This window comes from Drosophila biarmipes, unplaced genomic scaffold (assembly GCF_025231255.1).
Source record: "Drosophila biarmipes strain raj3 unplaced genomic scaffold, RU_DBia_V1.1 ptg000016l, whole genome shotgun sequence".
NCBI classification, from domain to species: domain Eukaryota; kingdom Metazoa; phylum Arthropoda; class Insecta; order Diptera; family Drosophilidae; genus Drosophila; species Drosophila biarmipes.
The window spans coordinates 632,411-646,400 of record NW_026114534.1 but is presented as its reverse complement, the minus strand read 5'-3'; the positions used below and the strand labels follow the sequence as shown (position 1 = coordinate 646,400).

The 13,990-nt window shown below is 33.1% G+C and overlaps 3 non-coding genes across 3 annotated transcripts; all 3 read left to right on the top strand.

The window, feature by feature from the left end:
• Positions 1 to 4,828: 4,828 nt before the first annotated feature.
• Positions 4,829 to 6,823, top strand: LOC127011893 (small subunit ribosomal RNA). The gene has a single exon (XR_007765351.1). It is a non-coding gene; the product is annotated as a small subunit ribosomal RNA (ribosomal RNA).
• Positions 6,824 to 8,026: 1,203 nt separating this feature from the next.
• Positions 8,027 to 8,205, top strand: LOC127012019 (5.8S ribosomal RNA). The gene has a single exon (XR_007765442.1). It is a non-coding gene; the product is annotated as a 5.8S ribosomal RNA (ribosomal RNA).
• Positions 8,206 to 8,607: 402 nt separating this feature from the next.
• LOC127011952 (large subunit ribosomal RNA) lies at positions 8,608 to 12,578 on the top strand. The gene has a single exon (XR_007765411.1). It is a non-coding gene; the product is annotated as a large subunit ribosomal RNA (ribosomal RNA).
• Positions 12,579 to 13,990: the final 1,412 nt, after the last annotated feature.

Here is a 13,990-nt window from a genome sequence, read left to right as displayed (position 1 = left end):
TAAAACGCCAATCATATCCTTATAAAAGTAAATACGGTATATGGTTATAAATACAAAACCATATATAAATAAAAAAATGAAATCGTATGTATATGGCTTATAGGTATAATACCTATAAGGCATAATAATGTATAATATTAGCAAATATACATATAAAAGTGCATAAATTGTATAGATATGGCATAAAGAAGGCATTTATGAGAATAGCTAGTAGAATTTGCCCATACACTACTAGCGAAATGAGATATTTATACCTAGTGAGGGCGGCACTAGTACTATAAATTGTGGCAAAATAAATCTTATGCAAATGCATAGGATTTTGTCAATACCGTACAAAAAACTAAGTAAAACGTATGGATATTGAAAAATAAATGGATTATATTCATAAAATACGAATATTTCTTGCATTCTCTTGTTATACGAGAGAATATCATACGGAGCGGGCAGCCCCTAGTATAGTAAGCAGTCGAATGGGAGACAGCGTGTCCAAAAACACCTATAGGGAGGTGGTCGTTGGCGGACCTCTCCTCGTATTGGTCAAACTTATGATTTTGTCAATACTATATAAAACGCCAATCATATCCATATAAAAGTGAATACAGTATATGGATATGAATAAAAAACCATACATAAATAAAAAAAAATATGTATAAAAAATTATACATATATTTATATTAAGCAATCGTATGGATGTGGCTTATAGGTATAATACCTATAAGGCATAATAATGTATAATATAGCAAATATACATATAAAAGTGCATGAATTGTATAGATATGGCATATAAGTGACATATTTATGAGAATAGCTAGTAGAATTTGCCCATACACTACTAGCGAAATGAGATATTTATACCTAGTGAGGGCGGCACTAGTACTATAAATTGTGGCAAAATAAATCTTATGCAAATGCATAGGATTTTGTCAATACCGTACAAAAAACTAAGTAAAACGTATGGATATTGAAAAATAAATGGATTATATTCATAAAATACGAATATTTCTTGCATTCTCTTGTTATATGAGAGAATATCATACGGAGCGGGTAGCCCCTAGTATAGTAAGCAGTCGAATGGGAGACAGCGTGTCCAAAAACACCTATAGGGAGGTGGTCGTTGGCGGACCTCTCCTCGTATTGGTCAAACTTATGATTTTGTCAATACTATATAAAACGCCAATCATATCCATATAAAAGTGAATACAGTATATGGATATGAATAAAAAACCATACATAAATAAAAAAAAATATGTATAAAAAATTATACATATATTTATATTAAGCAATCGTATGGATGTGGCTTATAGGTATAATACCTATAAGGCATAATAATGTATAATATAGCAAATATACATATAAAAGTGCATGAATTGTATAGATATGGCATATAAGTGACATATTTATGAGAATAGCTAGTAGAATTTGCCCATACACTACTAGCGAAATGAGATATTTATACCTAGTGAGGGCGGCACTAGTACTATAAATTGTGGCAAAATAAATCTTATGCAAATGCATAGGATTTTGTCAATACCGTACAAAAAACTAAGTAAAACGTATGGATATTGAAAAATAAATGGATTATATTCATAAAAAACGAATATTTCTTGCATTCTCTTGTTATATGAGAGAATATCATACGGAGCGGGTAGCCCCTAGTATAGTAAGCAGTCGAATGGGAGACAGCGTGTCCAAAAACACCTATAGGGAGGTGGTCGTTGGCGGACCTCTCCTCGTATTGGTCAAACTTATGATTTTGTCAATACTATATAAAACGCCAATCATATCCATATAAAATTGAATACAGTATATGGATATGAATAAAAAACCATACATAAATAAAAAAAAAATATGTATAAAAAATTATACATATATTTATATTAAGCAATCGTATGGATGTGGCTTATAGGTATAATACCTATAAGGCATAATAATGTATAATATAGCAAATATACATATAAAAGTGCATGAATTGTATAGATATGGCATATAAGTGACATATTTATGAGAATAGCTAGTAGAATTTGCCCATACACTACTAGCGAAATGAGATATTTATACCTAGTGAGGGCGGCACTAGTACTATAAATTGTGGCAAAATAAATCTTATGCAAATGCATAGGATTTTGTCAATACCGTACAAAAAACTAAGTAAAACGTATGGATATTGAAAAATAAATGGATTATATTCATAAAATACGAATATTTCTTGCATTCTCTTGTTATATGAGAGAATATCATACGGAGCGGGTAGCCCCTAGTATAGTAAGCAGTCGAATGGGAGACAGCGTGTCCAAAAACACCTATAGGGAGGTGGTCGTTGGCGGACCTCTCCTCGTATTGGTCAAACTTATGATTTTGTCAATACTATATAAAACGCCAATCATATCCATATAAAATTGAATACAGTATATGGATATGAATAAAAAACCATACATAAATAAAAAAAAAATATGTATAAAAAATTATACATATATTTATATTAAGCAATCGTATGGATGTGGCTTATAGGTATAATACCTATAAGGCATAATAATGTATAATATAGCAAATATACATAAAGTGCATGAATTGTATAGATATGGCATATAAGTGACATATTTATGAGAATAGCTAGTAGAATTTCCCCATACACTACTAGCGAAATGAGATATTTATACCTAGTGAGGGCGGCACTAGTACTATAAATTGTGGCAAAATAAATCTTATGCAAATGCATAGGATTTTGTCAATACCGTACAAAAAACTAAGTAAAACGTATGGATATTGAAAAATAAATGGATTATATTCATAAAATACGAATATTTCTTGCATTCTCTTGTTATATGAGAGAATATCATACGGAGCGGGTAGCCCCTAGTATAGTAAGCAGTCGAATGGGAGACAGCGTGTCCAAAAACACCTATAGGGAGGTGGTCGTTGGCGGACCTCTCCTCGTATTGGTCAAACTTATGATTTTGTCAATACTATATAAAACGCCAATCATATCCATATAAAAGTGAATACAGTATATGGATATGAATAAAAAACCATACATAAATAAAAAAAAATATGTATAAAAAATTATACATATATTTATATTAAGCAATCGTATGGATGTGGCTTATAGGTATAATACCTATAAGGCATAATAATGTATAATATAGCAAATATACATATAAAAGTGCATGAATTGTATAGATATGGCATATAAGTGACATATTTATGAGAATAGCTAGTAGAATTTGCCCATACACTACTAGCGAAATGAGATATTTATACCTAGTGAGGGCGGCACTAGTACTATAAATTGTGGCAAAATAAATCTTATGCAAATGCATAGGATTTTGTCAATACCATACATAAACCGTATGGATATTGAGAAGTTAATAGATTACATCTATAATATGAGAAGTATTTTAGTATTCTTATTAAATAAGAGAATACTATAAGGGTGAGTGGCAAAGAGAATTGAATATACCCGAATGGGAGACAGCGTGTCCAAAAACTACTATAGGTGGTGTGGCAAATATGAGGAAGGCAATATATCCATATAATGAAAATAAAAGTGCGTTTTCTTATTATATAAGAGAACACTATATGGGTGAGTGGCAAAGTAAATTGAATATACCCGAATGGGAGACAGCGTGTCCAAAAACTACTATAGGTGGTGTGGCAAATATGAGGAAGGCAATATATCCATATAATGAAAATAAAAGTGCGTTTTCTTATTATATAAGAGAACACTATATGGGTGAGTGGCAAAGTAAATTGAATATACCCGAATGGGAGACAGCGTGTCCAAAAACTACTATAGGTGGTGTGGCAAATATGAGGAAGGCAATATATCCATATAATGAATATAAAAGTGCGTTGTCTTATTATATAAGAGAACACTATATGGGTGAGTGGCAAAGTAAATTGAATATACCCGAATGGGAGACAGCGTGTCCAAAAACTACTATAGGATGGTCAATGGGCCGGCCGTCTGCTATTGACATATGTCAGTAGAGAAGATATTATCCGTCAAATTTGTTTCTTTATTCATTTATTTGAATACGAGACTTGGCTCCGCGGTTAATATTTTAAGCCCAAAGATAATAACGTTGAAACAAAGGCCAAGTTTCTATTGTACATAGAATAACAAATTGTTTCCGAATTTTATCGTTAATTTTAGGAGGTAGGCTAACATGATTTATATTATATGTGTATTATTAAATAATAATAGTACATAAAAGTCTACCAAAGAAATATAAAAATGTAATTATGAATACATTTTCAATATTAATATCAACTTATATTGTTGATAATAAAAAATAGCTATTAAGAGAGTTATTTAAGAAATTATATAATATATAATAAAGAGTATATATATAAATAATATATAAGTATATATTATTTAAGAAATAAATATAGTAGTAATAATTATATATATACACTCGGTTCTATTTTATATATTACCAGAGACTTATATGGATATATATAGATAAATTTTAAATTTATCGTCAAAATACAAATGATTAACTCAATATCTTATATTGGTTAAACAAAAATTGTACATGTGTGGATACAATATATTATGTATGTCGAACAAAAATGATATTTTAGAATGAAATGTGCATATATAAAGAAAATATATGAAAAATAAATATTGTGTTTATAAAGAATATGATTCTTTTTGACATCAATAAAAACTTGTTATTATTAGTGGCGAAACAAGTATAAATTGGAAAACAAACGTATACGAATGCTATATAAAAATGGCCGTATTCGATAGAAATAAAATCTATAACAACATATATATTGCTAATTTCTATTCAAAAAATATGAATGAAATATGAATAAAAACATTATTCTGGTTGATCCTGCCAGTAGTTATATGCTTGTCTCAAAGATTAAGCCATGCATGTCTAAGTACACACGAATTAAAAGTGAAACCGCAAAAGGCTCATTATATCAGTTATGGTTCCTTAGATCGTTAACAGTTACTTGGATAACTGTGGTAATTCTAGAGCTAATACATGCAATTAAAACATGAACCTTATGGAACATGTGCTTTTATTAGGCTAAAACCAAGCGATCGCAAGATCGTTATATTGGTTGAACTCTAGATAACATGCAGATCGTATGGTCTTGTACCGACGACAGATCTTTCAAATGTCTGCCCTATCAACTTTTGATGGTAGTATCTAGGACTACCATGGTTGCAACGGGTAACGGGGAATCAGGGTTCGATTCCGGAGAGGGAGCCTGAGAAACGGCTACCACATCTAAGGAAGGCAGCAGGCGCGTAAATTACCCACTCCCAGCTCGGGGAGGTAGTGACGAAAAATAACAATACAGGACTCATATCCGAGGCCCTGTAATTGGAATGAGTACACTTTAAATCCTTTAACAAGGACCAATTGGAGGGCAAGTCTGGTGCCAGCAGCCGCGGTAATTCCAGCTCCAATAGCGTATATTAAAGTTGTTGCGGTTAAAACGTTCGTAGTTGAACTTGTGCTTCATACGGGTAGTACAACTTACAATTGTGGTTAGTACTATACCTTTATGTATGTAAGCGTATTACCGGTGGAGTTCTTACATGTGCTTAGATACTTGTATTTTTTCATATGTTCCTCCTATTTAAAAACCTGCATTAGTGCTCTTAAACGAGTGTTATTGTGGGCCGGTACAATTACTTTGAACAAATTAGAGTGCTTAAAGCAGGCTTCAAATGCCTGAATATTCTGTGCATGGGATAATGAAATAAGACCTCTGTTCTGCTTTCATTGGTTTTCAGATCAAGAGGTAATGATTAATAGAAGCAGTTTGGGGGCATTAGTATTACGACGCGAGAGGTGAAATTCTTGGACCGTCGTAAGACTAACTTAAGCGAAAGCATTTGCCAAAGATGTTTTCATTAATCAAGAACGAAAGTTAGAGGTTCGAAGGCGATCAGATACCGCCCTAGTTCTAACCATAAACGATGCCAGCTAGCAATTGGGTGTAGCTACTTTTATGGCTCTCTCAGTCGCTTCCCGGGAAACCAAAGCTTTTGGGCTCCGGGGGAAGTATGGTTGCAAAGCTGAAACTTAAAGGAATTGACGGAAGGGCACCACCAGGAGTGGAGCCTGCGGCTTAATTTGACTCAACACGGGAAAACTTACCAGGTCCGAACATAAGTGTGTAAGACAGATTGATAGCTCTTTCTCGAATCTATGGGTGGTGGTGCATGGCCGTTCTTAGTTCGTGGAGTGATTTGTCTGGTTAATTCCGATAACGAACGAGACTCAAATATATTAAATAGATATCTTCAGGATTATGGTGTTGAAGCTTATATAGCCTTCATTCATGGTGGCAGTAAAATGTTTATTGTGTTTGAATGTGTTTATATAAGTGGAGCCGTACCTGTTGGTTTGTCCCATTATAAGGACACTAGCTTCTTAAATGGACAAATTGCGTCTAGCAATAATGAGATTGAGCAATAACAGGTCTGTGATGCCCTTAGATGTCCTGGGCTGCACGCGCGCTACAATGAAAGTATCAACGTGTATTTCCTAGACCGAGAGGTCCGGGTAAACCGCTGAACCACTTTCATGCTTGGGATTGTGAACTGAAACTGTTCACATGAACTTGGAATTCCCAGTAAGTGTGAGTCATTAACTCGCATTGATTACGTCCCTGCCCTTTGTACACACCGCCCGTCGCTACTACCGATTGAATTATTTAGTGAGGTCTCCGGACGTGATCACTGTGACGCCTTGCGTGTTACGGTTGTTTCGCAAAAGTTGACCGAACTTGATTATTTAGAGGAAGTAAAAGTCGTAACAAGGTTTCCGTAGGTGAACCTGCGGAAGGATCATTAATGTTTTAATATCCTTACCGTTAATAAAATATTTGTTTATATTATAATAAATACATTATAGTATTACAAATAAAATATGAATTGCCAAAATGTATATGAGATCTATTATAGATCAAATGAAATTTCGAACAAGCAAATCGAAATAATGCAAATATTAAAATTATATATTGTATTTAATACATATGAGAGAAATTAATAAGCAGCCAAAGCAAACAAATAAAAATTCGAACAAGCAAATCGAATTATTAAAATAATAATATTAAATTATTATTGTATATCCTTACCGTTAATAAAATATTTGTTTATATTATAATAAATACATTATAATAATACAAATAAAATATGAATTGCCAAAATGTATATGAGATCTAATATAGATCAAATAAAATTTCGAACAAGCAAATCGAAATAATGCAAATATTAAAATTATATATTGTATTTAATACATATGAGAGAAATAATAAGCAGCCAAAGCAAACAAATAAAAATTCGAACAAGCAAATCGAATTATTAAAATAATAATATTAAATTATTATTGTATATCCTTACCGTTAATAAAATATTTGTTTATATTATAATAAATACATTATAGTAATACAAATAAAATATGAATTGCCAAAATGTATATGATCTAATATAGATCAAATGAAATTTCGAACAAGCAAATCGAAATAATGCAAATATTAAAATTATATATTGTATTTAATACATATGAGAGAAATAATAAGCAGCCAAAACAAACAAATAAAAATTCGAACAAGCAAATCGAATTATTAAAATAATAATATTAAATTATTATTGTATATAAACACAATTAAAATACTGTGTGTATATGGACCATAATATACACGCGTTGCGATATGTATTGTTCATCTCAGTTATGCGCATACATTGGATAATGCAACAACCTAAAATGTACAATGTTGTACCTGGTTTTATACAGGTTAATGTTTTATATAAATTTCAATTTATATCGCTAAAAAAGTATTAATATATATATATATATATTTATTTACAATAAATGCAATTTAAAAAGAAATACTTTGATATATATTGGTTATATAAAACTAAGACATTTCGCAGCATTCGTTTTAGGTATAAAAATAAATTTATTGAAGGAATTGATATATGCCAGTAAAATGGTGTATTTTTAATTTCTTTCAATAAAAACATATTTGACAAAATTAAGAAACCAATTTATAAAACTCTAAGCGGTGGATCACTCGGCTCATGGGTCGATGAAGAACGCAGCAAACTGTGCGTCATCGTGTGAACTGCAGGACACATGAACATCGACATTTTGAACGCATATCGCAGTCCATGCTGTTATGTACTTTAATTAATTTTATAGTGCTGCTTGGACTACATATGGTTGAGGGTTGTAAGACTATGCTAATTAAGTTGCTTATACAAATTTTATAATGAAATTTTATAAGCATATGGTATATTATTGGATAATAATAATTTAATTATTTTATTCATAATATTAAAAAATATATGAAAAACATTATCTCACATTAGTAAATAATTTGAATGTGAAAAACGAAGAGAAATATTTTCTTTTTCAATCAAATGATACTGAGAAATGTCTAGCATAAAAATTTATCTAGAATTGTCTCTTATTAATGATTAGAAAATAGAAAACCGTTGACAATATTATTGTTCTTCGTTGATTCGTTAAATCAAACAAATGCCATTTATATACAGATATTATTAATATAACGAATTTAATAAAATGTTTTATCATTATATATAAAGAATTAATTGCATATAAAAGTTATACACAACCTCAACTCATATGGGACTACCCCCTGAATTTAAGCATATTAATTAGGGGAGGAAAAGAAACTAACAAGGATTTTCTTAGTAGCGGCGAGCGAAAAGAAATCAGTTCAGCACTAAGTCACTTTGTCTATATGGCAAATGTGAGATGCAGTGTATGGAGCGTCAATATTCTAGTATGAGAAATTAACGATTTAAGTCCTTCTTAAATGAGGCCATTTACCCATAGAGGGTGCCAGGCCCGTATAACGTTAATGATTACTAGATGATGTTTCCAAAGAGTCGTGTTGCTTGATAGTGCAGCACTAAGTGGGTGGTAAACTCCATCTAAAACTAAATATAACCATGAGACCGATAGTAAACAAGTACCGTGAGGGAAAGTTGAAAAGAACTCTGAATAGAGAGTTAAACAGTACGTGAAACTGCTTAGAGGTTAAGCCCGATGAACCTGAATATCCGTTATGGAAAATTCATCATTAGAATTGTAATATTTAAACAATATTATGATAATAGTGTGCATTTTTTCCATATAAGGACATTGTAATCTATTAGCATACCAAATTTATCATAAAATATAACTTATAGTTTATTCAAATTAATTTGCTTGCATTTTAACACAGAATAAATGTTATTAATTTGATAAAGTGCTGATAGATTTATATGAATACAGTGCGTTAATTTTTCGGAATTATATAATGGCATAATTATCATTGATTTTTGTGTTTATTATATGCACTTGTAGGATTAACAATGCGAAAGATTCAGGATACCTTCGGGACCCGTCTTGAAACACGGACCAAGGAGTCTAACATATGTGCAAGTTATTGGGATATAAACCTAATAGCGTAATTAACTTGACTAATAATGGGATTAGTTTTTTAACTATTTATAGCTAATTAACACAATCCCGGGGCGTTCTATATAGTTATGTATAATGATATTTATATTATTTATGCCTCTAACTGGAACGTACCTTGAGCATATATGCTGTGACCCGAAAGATGGTGAACTATACTTGATCAGGTTGAAGTCAGGGGAAACCCTGATGGAAGACCGAAACAGTTCTGACGTGCAAATCGATTGTCAGAATTGAGTATAGGGGCGAAAGACCAATCGAACCATCTAGTAGCTGGTTCCTTCCGAAGTTTCCCTCAGGATAGCTGGTGCATTTTAATATTATATAAAATAATCTTATCTGGTAAAGCGAATGATTAGAGGCCTTAGGGTCGAAACGATCTTAACCTATTCTCAAACTTTAAATGGGTAAGAACCTTAACTTTCTTGATATGAAGTTCAAGGTTATGATATAATGTGCCCAGTGGGCCACTTTTGGTAAGCAGAACTGGCGCTGTGGGATGAACCAAACGTAATGTTACGGTGCCCAAATTAACAACTCATGCAGATACCATGAAAGGCGTTGGTTGCTTAAAACAGCAGGACGGTGATCATGGAAGTCGAAATCCGCTAAGGAGTGTGTAACAACTCACCTGCCGAAGCAACTAGCCCTTAAAATGGATGGCGCTTAAGTTGTATACCTATACATTACCGCTAAAGTAGATGATTTATATTACTTGTAATATAAATTTTGAAACTTTAGTGAGTAGGAAGGTACAATGGTATGCGTAGAAGTGTTTGGCGTAAGCCTGCATGGAGCTGCCATTGGTACAGATCTTGGTGGTAGTAGCAAATAATCGAATGAGACCTTGGAGGACTGAAGTGGAGAAGGGTTTCGTGTGAACAGTGGTTGATCACGAGTTAGTCGGTCCTAAGTTCAAGGCGAAAGCCGAAAATTTTCAAGTAAAATACAAATGCCAAACAAATATATATATTATATAAAATCTAGCTAAATTAATATACTTGAATAATTTTGAACGAAAGGGAATACGGTTCCAATTCCGTAACCTGTTGAGTATCCGTTTGTTATTAAATATGGGCCTCGTGCTCATCCTGGCAACAGGAACGACCATAAAGAAGCCGTCGAGAGATATCGGAAGAGTTTTCTTTTCTGTTTTATAGCCGTACTACCATGGAAGTCTTTCGCAGAGAGATATGGTAGATGGGCTAGAAGAGCATGACATATACTGTTGTGTCGATATTTTCTCCTCGGACCTTGAAAATTTATGGTGGGGACACGCAAACTTCTCAACAGGCCGTACCAATATCCGCAGCTGGTCTCCAAGGTGAAGAGTCTCTAGTCGATAGAATAATGTAGGTAAGGGAAGTCGGCAAATTAGATCCGTAACTTCGGGATAAGGATTGGCTCTGAAGATTGAGATAGTCGGGCTTGATTGGGAAACAATAACATGGTTTATGTGCTCGTTCTGGGTAAATAGAGTTTCTAGCATTTATGTTAGTTACTTGTTCCCCGGATAGTTTAGTTACGTAGCCAATTGTGGAACTTTCTTGCTAAAATTTTTAAGAATACTAATTGGGTTAAACCAATTAGTTCTTATTAATTATAACGATTATCAATTAACAATCAATTCAGAACTGGCACGGACTTGGGGAATCCGACTGTCTAATTAAAACAAAGCATTGTGATGGCCCTAGCGGGTGTTGACACAATGTGATTTCTGCCCAGTGCTCTGAATGTCAAAGTGAAGAAATTCAAGTAAGCGCGGGTCAACGGCGGGAGTAACTATGACTCTCTTAAGGTAGCCAAATGCCTCGTCATCTAATTAGTGACGCGCATGAATGGATTAACGAGATTCCTACTGTCCCTATCTACTATCTAGCGAAACCACAGCCAAGGGAACGGGCTTGGAATAATTAGCGGGGAAAGAAGACCCTTTTGAGCTTGACTCTAATCTGGCAGTGTAAGGAGACATAAGAGGTGTAGAATAAGTGGGAGATATTAGACCTCGGTTTGGTATCGCCAATGAAATACCACTACTCTTATTGTTTCCTTACTTACTTGATTAAATGGAACGTGTATCATTTCCTAGCCATTATACGGATATATTTATTATATCTTATGGTATTGGGTTTTGATGCAAGCTTCTTGATCAAAGTATCACGAGTTTGTTATATAATCGCAAACAAATTCTTTAATAAAACGGTGCATTTATGTATTTTTGATTTGAAAATTTGGTATAACTCCAATTACTCAGGTATGATCCAATTCAAGGACATTGCCAGGTAGGGAGTTTGACTGGGGCGGTACATCTCTCAAATAATAACGGAGGTGTCCCAAGGCCAGCTCAGTGCGGACAGAAACCACACATAGAGCAAAAGGGCAAATGCTGACTTGATCTCGGTGTTCAGTACACACAGGGACAGCAAAAGCTCGGCCTATCGATCCTTTTGGTTTAAAGAGTTTTTAACAAGAGGTGTCAGAAAAGTTACCATAGGGATAACTGGCTTGTGGCGGCCAAGCGTTCATAGCGACGTCGCTTTTTGATCCTTCGATGTCGGCTCTTCCTATCATTGTGAAGCAAAATTCACCAAGCGTTGGATTGTTCACCCATGCAAGGGAACGTGAGCTGGGTTTAGACCGTCGTGAGACAGGTTAGTTTTACCCTACTAATGACAAAACGTTGTTGCGACAGCATTCCTGCGTAGTACGAGAGGAACCGCAGGTACGGACCAATGACACAATACTTGTTCGAGCGAACAGTGGTATGACGCTACGTCCGTTGGATTATGCCTGAACGCCTCTAAGGTCGTATCCGTGCTGGACTGCAATGATAAATAAGGGGCAATTTGCATTGTATGGCTTCTAAACCATTTAAAGTTTATAATTTACTTTTTAAACGACAATGGATGTGATGCCAATGTAATTTGTAACATAGTAAATTGGGAGGATCTTTGATCACCTGATGCCGCGCTAGTTACATATAAAAGCATTATTTAATACAATGACAAAGCCTAGAATCAATTGTAAACGACTTTTGTAACAGGCAAGGTGTTGTAAGTGGTTGAGCAGCTGCCATACTGCGATCCACTGAAGCTTATCCTTTGCTTGATGATTCGATAATAAAATTGCATAATTTATTTGTTGTGTTGAACTTCTTATATAAAGTTCAACCAACAATCTATTTGTATGCATTGATTGTTTGCTTGGCTTTGTGGCGAATTTTTAATCCTTTATATATTACATTCCTAAGGTCTAGATTTTCAAGTAAGAGACCAATTTGATTAACATATCAATATAAGTACAACTCGACCATCTAATAATAACAATATAAATCGTCATCTTATTAGTGACGCGAAGATTGGCAAACATATAATATAAAAATATTCCTAAGGTCTAGTTTTCAAGTAAGAGACCAATTTGATTAACATATCAATATAAGTACAACTCGACCATCTAATAATAACAATATGAATCGTCATCTTATTAGTGACGCGAAGATTGGCAAACATATAATATAAAAATATTCCTAAGGTCTAGATTTTCAAGTAAGAGACCAATTTGATTAACATATCAATATAAGTACAACTCGACCATCTAATAATAACAATATGAATCGTCATCTTATTAGTGACGCGAAGATTGGCAAACATATAATATAAAAATATTCCTAAGGTCTAGATTTTCAAGTAAGAGACCAATTTGATTAACATATCAATATAAGTACAACTCGACCATCTAATAATAATATGAATCGTCATCTTATTAGTGACGCGAAGATTGGCAAACATATAATATAAAAATATTCCTAAGGTCTAGATTTTCAAGTAAGAGACCAATTTGATTAACATATCAATATAAGTACAACTCGACCATCTAATAATAACAATATGAATCGTCATCTTATTAGTGACGCGAAGATTGGCAAACATATAATATAAAAATATTCCTAAGGTCTAGATTTTCAAGTAAGAGACCAATTTGATTAACATATCAATATAAGTACAACTCGACCATCTAATAATAACAATATGAATCGTCATCTTATTAGTGACGCGAAGATTGGCAAACATATAATATAAAAATATTCCTAAGGTCTAGATTTTCAAGTAAGAGACCAATTTGATTAACATATCAATATAAGTACAACTCGACCATCTAATAATAACAATATGAATCGTCATCTTATTACTGACGCGAAGATTGGCAAACATATAATATACAAATATTCCTAAGGTCTAGATTTTCAAGTAAGAGACCAATTTGATTAACATATCAATATAAGTACAACTCGACCATCTAATAATAACAATATGAATCGTCATCTTATTAGTGACGCGAAGATTGGCAAACATATAATATAAAAATATTCCTAAGGTCTAGATTTTCAAGTAAGAGACCAATTTGATTAACATATCAATATAAGTACAACTCGACCATCTAATAATAACAATATGAATCGTCATCTTTTTAGTGACGCGAAGATTGGCAAACATATAATATAAAAATATTCCTAAGGTCTAGAATCTTAA